The sequence below is a fragment of the Rhipicephalus sanguineus genome, chromosome 4, assembly GCF_013339695.2.
Source record: "Rhipicephalus sanguineus isolate Rsan-2018 chromosome 4, BIME_Rsan_1.4, whole genome shotgun sequence".
Classification (NCBI taxonomy): Eukaryota; Metazoa; Arthropoda; class Arachnida; order Ixodida; family Ixodidae; genus Rhipicephalus; species Rhipicephalus sanguineus.
Genome location: NC_051179.1, coordinates 66,504,977 through 66,515,415, shown reverse-complemented (window position 1 = coordinate 66,515,415; position 10,439 = coordinate 66,504,977). Strand labels below are relative to the sequence as shown.

The window sequence follows — 10,439 nt, the reverse complement described above, 5'->3', positions numbered from 1 at the left end:
TGAATCTGGTCTCTAAAGTTAATGTTGGCTCTGATTTACGCGCTCGAGTTGAAAAGTGTGCCAGTATGGCCCGAACATAAGACGGTAGAAACGAAAACATGTGCAACTTAGCCCTAATTTGTCATATTTCAATCCGTGAGTACTGTACACTGCAGTCCTCTATAAAATCATTCATTATGATGCAACAAAAACGCCAAGCGCAAATGTTAAAAGCATGTCACGCGCGTTTCTTTCTAATTACAACACGCAGGCCAGGCCTACGATGTGAACGACCCCACCGCCGACGCAGAACTGAGGCACAAGTAAGAAAACAGTCATTTCTTGCGTAGTGAACTCTTCATTATGAGAAGTCGCGCGCTCTCTCGCAGTATTGCTCGAATGAGCTAGAAGAGGAAATGGTAATTTTTCAGCATTACGATATGTTCTTTTTCCTCTTAAATATTGCATCGCAAATCATCATCATCAGCAGCAGCAGCAGCAGCATACAGCAGCCCATTGCCTGTATACCCTGTTTCCCCACTCTCCGCAACGATGATCCTCGATCGAACCCTAGTTGCGATAGCTGCACCGTAACGTTTGTAACATTTCAAGATTTATCACGACATGTACAGGCCACTGCCTTCCCCGAGTACACGCTTCTTCTCTAGGCACCACTACTGCAACTAGCAGGAAGCTCTAAACTGACCTGCCTATTCGCAAAAGTTTCATTTTTCATCCTTCTATGTACAATGAACCCCGTTTCCTCTGTAATAAAACTTGCTGTCTGCATGTTTCTCGTTACGCCTCACATTTTTGACCAATCACTCGCTGTACGCTCTTATCAAGCTTTGCTCTTAAAGGGCCCCTCACCAGGTTTGACAATTTTGAGCGAACGAGCGCAATGCATACACTGGGCGTTCACGATCACGTCTGCCAAATTTGCAACGCTACGCGCCGCGGAAATGGGTCAAATTTCAAGGTGAACGCTGCTTGCCCTTCTTCTCGCGGGCGCGCGATTTAGAGAATGAGGGGATGACGTACATGAGAAAATGGCCCTACGTAGATGGTAGTGCTGTGACGTCGCTCCTCTACGTAGGCGACTGTGCTCTGACGTCGCCAACAGTAGCACGTGATGCTGCGATAATTATTTGACACGACATGTGTAGTTTGTGTAATTTGTTGCTTGAATAGATTAATGAAACTTGAGAGAAATAATGAGACACAAGGAATGTGTGCGTCTTTTTCATTTTTTTTTCGTGAATTGCAGCGACATGCGGCGCTAATGTGCCTCTCTTTCCCATGCGTTCGTGTCCCCGCGGTTAGCGCATCGAGCAGACGCCAGCCCTGGAAACGAAAGTAATGTTCCAGCGCGTTCGAGCACTCATTATGCTCATTTATTCTACCGCGTCCAAGTAAACGTTAATGCGTTACTGGCTCATGATACCGCCACTCTTGTGCCCGTACAAATGTCTCAACTTTCATGCCCGTCCCGCAGAAACAGGCAGTACACCACAGAGAACGCCGACAAAACGCCCATGGCCGCTACCATGGCGGCTACATAAAAAAAAAGGTAGCGGCCGTGCAACGCCGCTCGCGTGCTCCGGCTGGCTCGGGCACGTCATGCGCACGTGACCGTGCATGCGCATGACGTGTTCATGCGTATGTGTCAAGTGAAGAGGGCAGGGAAGGGATTTGGCTTGCGAAGGCTACACGGGGCGAGTGGCAAGGGTTTGAAACTCGCCTCCTCGCATCATGGTTTCGCGCCGCTACAAATTATTGTTTTTCTCAGCTCGTAATGAACCGATTTGAACAATTCTTGCGGCCTACTGCTCTTCATTCGGCACACAACAACTTCCAGCGTCTAACTAAAATTTGCCATGTGGCCTGGTGAGGGGCCCTTTAAGAATTTAATGTATATCTGAGCATTTGGAAGGTGTAATGATTGTACTCTTTAACATTCCCGCTTCTAATAATAATAATTAGTAATAATAATTGTTGGGGTTTGATGTCCCAAAACCACCATATGATTATGAGAGACGCCGTAGTGGAGGGCTCCGGAAACTTTGACCACCTGGGGTTCTTTAACGTGCACATTCCCGTTTCTACACCACATGTTAATCATGTATGGCAGTTCACCAGTATCACTCAAGATGAAAGTGCACAACAGCTGCATCATGCCGGTACTTACCTACAGGGCGGAAACCTCGAGGCTACCGAAAATGGCTTAGTTGAAATTGAGGACTACGTGGCAAACTATCGAATCGAAAATCATAGGCGTAAAGTTAAAGTGCAAGAAGAGAGCAGAGATAGTTAGGGAAAAACGAATGTTAATGACATCTTTGTTGAAATCAAGGACAATAAATTTGCACGGCCAGGGCATGTAGCGAGAAGTGAAGGTAACCGCTGGTCATTAAGAGTAACAGAATGTATTCCAAGAGAAAGCAAGCGTGCCAGGGGGAGGCGGAGAGTTAGATGTGTAGATAAGACTGAGACCTTTGTGGGGATAACGTGGGCGCAGCAAGCGCACGACCGGGTTAGTTCAATTGAAGAAACGTGGGAGAGGCCTTTAACCTGCAGTGGGAGTTGTCAGGCTGATGACGGTAACTTCGGGAGGACGCAGGGATGCACCGTTTGAGAATGGCGGTAAACTGCCGGTCTTGACTTAACTTGTTAATGCCTGCTGCTGCCAATACTTCGCATAAAATTATTCGTGTCAAATATTCTTCGCATTAAAAGCACAGGTTAATGCACCGCTTGTTCTTCGCGGTTTTTCACACGTGCGTTCGTCTATGCTGCCTATACCGCTTATGCTGGCTGCCAATTTAACTCATACCCAATATTTCGCAGCCGGGTTTCACGAAGGTTGCTTGACGTTGCACAATGAAACCTCGCCAGGAACAGGAGGAACACGCAAGCACGCTGGATAGGCCCACAACTTCATTTTCGTCAATTCCGCCCGCTGATTACACAAATTTAAGCTTGAAGTATGAAGCTGAAGAATTCGGAACTTCATTCATAGCTGGCAAGAATGAAGGCTGTAGTGGTGGGCTCCGGGTAATAGTGAAAACCTGAGGATTTATATGCCTGCCTAAATTACGGCACACGAGCGTCTTCTTTCCTTCTCTTTTCTTTTATTTTTTGATTCCGCTTCCGTCGAAATGGGACGGCCGCGCTCTGCAATAGAACCCGCGTCTTTCTCGTTCGCCGAGCAGCAGCAAGCCATTATGAAAGAGCCATAAGACCGCCGGGTCTGGAAGGTGAAACTTTCACGTCAGGAAAATTAGGGGACACTAACATTTTTTTTGTTGTTGTTGTTGTTAACCTTTAGCGCAAGACAAACACCAAATGAGCGGATGTTTCAATACACTCTGAACGAATACGGGTGATGAGATCAAGCAAAAATAATGAAGAATTGATTCCCGCCTATCTGTGGTAGGAAGGATTCACTTTCCCTGGGCTCATAACATTCGGATACAGATATCGCGTGTTCCTTCCTGTCAACGAAGATTCGCATTCCAAGAAGGGAGCCGTTCATCCGCCAAGCTCTCTTGGCTGTTGAACATCTTGGCTTATGTGTCATTCGAACTCGTTCTTCGGCGACCGAGAAATTGGCGCAGTACTCCAGCGCTCACTGCCTGTGTCGTTCTGAACGCAGAAAGTTCCGAGAGATACGCACAGCTTTCCTCGTGGGACCAGTCATCATGGCCGTGGTGGGCAACGTGATCGGCTTCTGGACATTGCCGTCGCGTGCCGAAATGCCACTTCACGAGGCGGAACAGTGAGTGAACAACGTCACAGCTTGATCTTCGCATTTTTTTTCGTACATCAAATGCATCCAGGCGTCTCACATGCCTTCCACGCATTGATGTAGTTTTAAGGATAGATGCGCCGCACTTCAATGCTGTTTTGTGGTGGGAAAAAAAACAGGTCACACTTTCACCGCAATGGCGAAGCAATGAATTGCGATAGCGACAAATTGGAATGTTATACGAAGTCCGGCTACCAAAACTCCGATGCGATCCGATCTGACGCAACTATCCAAACGCTCGCATAAGAGAGTACGGCCGCTCCAGGGGCGAAGCGGCTTTCGTGCTGTCTCTCTATTCAACACGAAGTCGGCAGTGAGAGCACAGCATGTACAAAGGTATGAGCCGTCTACTGATGTCAGTAGGGATAGTGTGCACGACCGCATCCTTTTGATCAAAGTTCGCAGTTGCTGCCCGCGCCCGTCTGCAGCCTTGGCAAGCTTTCGCTCGCACATACAACATACCAAGCGCGAGGCGATGTATCGATTTGGAATTTATACGGAACAAGATGGCGGCGACGAAAATGCGCCTCGAGAGTCCATATCATTGCTATCGCAATACAAAACAATGTCTTACAGTGAAGCACAATTGTCGCGTAGTGAAGCATCAATAAGCATGAAAGAGGCACTTTTATGGTGCTTTCTGTAGTACGCGTTAATTATACACGCGCCCGATCGCCTTCTTGTCTCGCAGTACAGGGCGCCGATTTCGATTTCACAGCTTCTGAAAGCGTTGTTTGTTGTGTTTGTCTCGCCTCTGGGTGTACAATCGGGGACAATTTCAATCCTCGTGCTAAGACGACTTATTCCTTTTTTTTTCCCAAAGCTCGATTTATCACGCCCGCATACGCATCAACCAGAAGTCGTCCTCATCGCTAACGAATATCCGTGAAATCTCAATTATCCATTCGAGTGCTCTTGCGGAGAAGCCCAATTACGTTATTAATCTCGGTTACAAAATGCTGCAGAGTTATAAGAGTTTTCTTGCGAATGTGCTAATACAAGTCGAATGTCTCGTGATGTCGTGTGCGGGCTTATTTACATGTAGTACACTATGATTGTTGGCGGATTTGTAATAATGCGACAGATGGGCAGCTTCAATATCACCGCTGCTTGTGTAACAACACGTGTGAGAGACTTCTATTGAATCTGAACCCGTCAAAACATATAAACTATGCGAACGTCTACGATCATTGAAATATTGTAACAGGCTGATGCCGTGGGAGATAGAAGGATCCTGTCGAATGAGTATCCTGCACGATTTAGTGCACTTTTGCCCAAATATACTGCAATGCATTGTGTGCTGTAGTCTAAGTGTAGCAACGTTTAGCATTCACCCGGCCATGTTAACGCGGCCGCAGAGGGTATACGATTCGGATCTGCCATCTTCTGATAATGCATATCCCAGTGCTTATGCTTGAAGCAGTGGTCCCAGAGACACCTCGTCAAAGTAAGGCGTCACTCACTTCCCTTCCAGTGGCCAAGAGGAGTACGCGGACGAAATAAACCTATGGCTGTGGGCACTACTGACGTTCCCTGGAGTGGTCGGCGCGGTACTATTTTGCTGCGGATACCTCTACGTGGCAAACCTGCAACGCCAGTGAGTGCCAGTGCGATATTGATTCGACAATCTCTAAACTTCTGTCACCATCATCATTCCTTATTTCCGTTGTCAATTGATCGTACTAACGCCCTTAAAGACTAATTTTTCAAGTAAACACGAGGGTGCAGAGTTTAAGCTAAACGCCTAACACGCCGTAAAATATGAACATGTTGAGGACTGCAGACTGGAAAGGTAAATCCGGGAGCGTATCATCCGCATCTATCTATCTATCTATCTATCTATCTATCTATCTATCTATCTATCTATCTATCTATCTGTCTGTCTGTCTGTCTGTCTGTCTGTCTGTCTGTCTGTCTGTCTGTCTGTCTGTCTGTCTGTCTGTCTGTCTGTCTGTCTGTCTGTCTGTCTGTCTATCTATCTATCTATCTATCTATCTATCTATCTATCTATCTATCTATCTATCTATCTATCTATCTATCTATCTATCTATCTATTTATCTCCCCCTTAGTTCGCAGCCCTGGCAGCCACAATACTGAAAATTAATAAAAGCACAAATTTAAATTGGCCTATCTGTGGTACTTCACAAAAGCTGTAGACAAAAACAGGAAACACACAAGTGAACCGCTCCACTCGTGTCTCCTTTTTTTGTCAGTTTTTTTCCCTGGCAACCTCGTGTGCGCTTTATGTATAGACGGTTTCGCCAGCGCTTACCGTTCTCTGGCAACATTGTGTGTTCACCGGAAATGCTCCCTAGAAAACTTCCTGTTTACCTTGTTTTAGCGTGGTTTTAGCCTGCGTTGCTGGTCGTGACTGCTTGTGTTTCGATGTTTTCTGCGGATAAAATTATTCCGATGAAGCACTCGCAACTAGGGGACAGATGTGTAGTGCCAGGATGCAGTCTGCGATCCACAACTAATTTGCTATTGCAAGTCAAAACGTTCTGTTTCCCGACAGATGAAGGCAGAGAGAGCGCCTGGATTGCAGCAATCAGGCGACAAAAACTGAATTCCCACAAAGAGCGCACAGATCGGTTCTGCCCACTTCATCAAATTTAAGCCAAGTAAAGTTCAATGCATACTCAGACAATGCTCAGACGTTAGTCGAAGGTCCCCAATTAGAAGGAACACGTCGGACGCCATCGTCTGCCACCCATGACAGACAGCTGCAGTGACGCCTGAAGTGGATAGCAAAATGTGAAAGCTGGCTAACACCGAAAATCCATCGTAAAGGTGTTTCTTCTAGTTGGAGCCTCATCAGTGTTGTGTGCTGTTCGAAGCAACACTCTAGACACCAAAGCAGCCGTGCTCAACATGAATACACAGTGTACGTCGCGGTGCCCACGTTTTGTTGCCAATTGCAGTGACGCCGTTGCATATGCTTTTTATGTGACCGCCGGCTGCGAGTAGGTTTTCATCGGCGCGAGCAAATGACTCATCGACTGTCGTGTTGCCACCAATGGACCTCGTTGTACTCTAGCTAATTTATCTTTTGGTTGGAGCGTGAACTGCAGACGTAGGCAGGTTAACTTGAAAGCTTAATACATGAATACCGTGCTCGTGAGTAAACCATAGTAGTTCGCGTGACTCAGCCTCACCTGATGTCATCACATAATGAGTACGTTTTATGTTTTCTCAGTCACACCGAACATTTTGGATCACGATCGATTCCGATCGGCGCCAATCTCTATCAAGAGTGCCCGTTGTGACACAAGCGCAATAATAACTTTATCGTGACCTTGTGTGTCTAGACAAACTACACTATGTCCGAGGCTGTGACGGGAGACAGGTTTCTAGCTCCAGTAGAAAAGCTGAATTGCAAAACTTCCCTATCCAGCGTATCAGGCAAATTCTTCTCTCCACTGCAGTTTCTTCTTATACCGCCCCCGTGCGACGTTGTCGAGCCCCTTCATGTATACTCCCTAGACATCGCTCCAAACACATCTGAAAGAATGCGCCAGAAATAATAGAGCAACAAACTCAAACACACCAGGAAAACACCGCTGGGACCGTTGAAAAAGTATTACCGGAAGTGGCGCACCGAAAGTCTCCTTGGGCAGACTTTCATGCATGCCACAGCACAATGTAATGTAATACAAGTGTTAAATAGTACCAATGTAGTCCCATTGTTCAGTAGTTAATACAACGGCCGGCTTAAAATTAAATTTTTGGATGCCTGGCGATAGCTGCTGGATATGACGTGTTGGACAAAACCTACAAAGGATTAGAGACATGTAAGTCGAGTGATTTTAAGTCAGTGTTCTTTACCGACTTTTGCACTACTTCCTCTAAAAATAAGGCTGATTTGTCTTGTTTATTATATCAGAAAGTAGCCATAGAAGCACGTGCATCGTATGCATGCCCCAGAAGCCCGAACTTTCCTTTGACCCATACCTTCCGATATCAAGCCTAGGCCCACATTTCCCAACGATAACGAGCGAGTCAATCGTCTCTCATATCCAGAATCCTTATTGGCTATTGTTGCTTCAAGTGCCAGCAGTTGAGTGAAATACGCTGTCGTAATCATTCGTTTATTCGCGTTTCAGCGAAGACGGGTGGCACACGCCCGAGGACCACGCCATCGGCCACGTGCCACATGACCATCGCGCCGTCGCACGTCTTCCCGAGTAAGTACAAATCGAAGAACGTAGCCTCTGGGATGAGCTGCGACAGCGTGCTACGCTGCTGTAGCTAATCGCGGAGACCACGCAAAGAACAAGACAAAAGGGGAGGGAACGGGGGGAGGGGTGGGTGCGTTGTCTCCTTGAAGTAGCCGCATCGCCTCGCCGTGACGTCAAATGGGAGCTCTTCAACACTTTTCCAAGTAATCAACCAATGACCTCGCTATCGGAGTTTCTTGCAGCACAAATCGATTGCCACTTTCTTTTTTAATCCATCAAGTACAAGCGCAGTTACAGATTTGTCGCACGCTTTAACCCTTTCAGACCCAATTAATTATGCTGAATGTAAGCAACTTGTTTTTACAACATGACGTGCGTATGATCATGACAGTCCAAAAAATTAAAAAATCTGCACTCACAGTTATCAATCAAAATTAATTAGTTTATTTATTAATATTCAATTAAATTACTAATATATCACTAAAAATCATTTCGGTGATTTAGAATTGTTTATAATAGGCAAAATTAATATTTTCGGTACAAAAGTAAAATAAATGGTTTACCTCTGCAGGGTGAAAGAAGCTGCCAGAGTGAATTGCGGTAACACCGCGAGCGTTATACTCGAGGGCAACTTTCTGTGGCAATGAAGGGAAGGCTACGGGGTCGGAACGTCTGCACATGTACTGCTACGCGAAGTAGTCCGGTTTGGCGCGCGTCTCGTAACGCCGTGGAAAGTGATGGCTAGTGTTGCATTTCGACGCAAACGCTACTTAGCGTCTAAGGTACGAATAAAAGGCGCGACTTTTTCAAGCACGCAAAAACGCAAAGTGACAACGTATAAAGTAAAAGAAATACAAATATCTCGCTTGTGTGCACTGCGTTCCGTCTCAAAAAGCTACATGTAGAAAATGAAGGAGTATTTTATATATCTCACGCAGAAAATACGGACGCAATTGTGGGACTACATTCATTAGCGGTGGGATACGTGCATTGTGGCTCTGTAGCTTTCCCTTCATTGCCACAGAAAGTTGTCCCCGATTATAGTTGACCTCACTTTCTTAAGCCTGCCAGGTTGGCAGCATACGTAGAGATGCTAAATATGAGTTGTACGGAAGCACCAAGGAGGTTAAAAAAAATTGCTGGAGTGGCGATTATTGCGCAATAGTGAAGCCGTGCCCACCAAAGGATGGCGGCTGCGCCTGCCATCTTACTATACTCGACGACAACTTATCTTGACATTGGAGCGAAGGCTACGGAGGCGGGGCTTCCGCACATTCGTGTTGCTCCGCAAGTAGTACGGCAGCTTGCGGCTTATTTCGGTTTTGCTCGCTCGCATCGTTAACGCGTTTAGAAAACATATTCACGAAAAATGTGAAGGGAATGTGAACGGGAGAGACATTTCGATTGTTCAGAGTACATTTTAGTGTCATATTACGAGTACATTTTTTTTTTTTTTTTGGAGAACTAAACGGCGCGTTTGCGGCCGCACACTGACCCACTACGTCACGGACGCCATGTTTACTTTGGAAAACGGGCATGCTGAAAAGGTGGTGCTGTCTAAGAAATGGAAAGAAAAGGAAAGCATTCTTGCGAGGCGAACAATAACTGTATATTACCTACGACTTCCCGCAACTGTTTCAGTCTCATAATAAATAAAGCAACATTTATTTCAGCAAGAAAAACGAGAAAATTATCAGTAAACGTAAGTACTATTTCTTGGCGCGGTAGCAGGCATGCACTTCGGTTCTGTAGCTTCCACAGTGCTGTCAAGGAAAGTTGTCGCCGAGTATAGGGGCACGATAAACCATCGGCGTTTGGCGAAGGAGAGCAAGCGTTTTCCACGCACGCCAGAGAAGTTTAATATGGCAACTTTTAGGGGTCAGATACTGCTGCAAGTGTGTCTTTGTGTTACTAGTTTTCGTAAGTAAGCTTCAAAGTCATGGCAAATTTTATTGGACATCAATCGTCAATACTCCTCTCGACGGGTTACTTTTGTCGGCAACAACGATCTTTTATTTTGTAATTAACGTAGCATTTACACCAACAGATCAAAGCCATTTGATCTCTAAGTAGGCACCACCAGGAAAGAGCATGTTTCCGAGCTCTTTGGTGGGCAAAAGCTGGCTTCACTTTCGCTGGCAAGGCGTTTCGAGAGCTTCCACTCCAGATTTTTTTTTAAACCTCCTTGGGAAGAACAACCTTTGTTTTGTTTTTTATTCGAGGTGGTTGCTTACTGACCTACAAGTATGATGATTTCAATTGTAATCGCTGGTCCTAAAAAAGCTAACAACTTTTTCTCTCGTTTTGGTCAGACGAGCGCGCTGAAGTCTAGGCAGGGTGCTATGACGTAGGGGCGAGAAGCTGCGTCAGCGGCGCGTCATGACCTTAAGCACTTTCTTTTCTTTTTTTTTTCTTTGAACGCGTCGGCTCGATTTTAATATGATCGCGAGCGAGATAGTTTCGCTATAATTCC

The 10,439-nt window shown here is 46.0% G+C and overlaps 1 long non-coding RNA gene across 1 annotated transcript; it reads left to right on the top strand.

Moving 5' to 3' along the window:
* Positions 1-276: 276 nt before the first annotated feature.
* LOC125758390 (uncharacterized) lies at positions 277-5,378 on the top strand. Its single transcript, XR_007416010.1, has 3 exons — positions 277-302; positions 3,635-3,757; positions 5,262-5,378. It is a non-coding gene; the product is annotated as an uncharacterized LOC125758390 (long non-coding RNA).
* Positions 5,379-10,439: the final 5,061 nt, after the last annotated feature.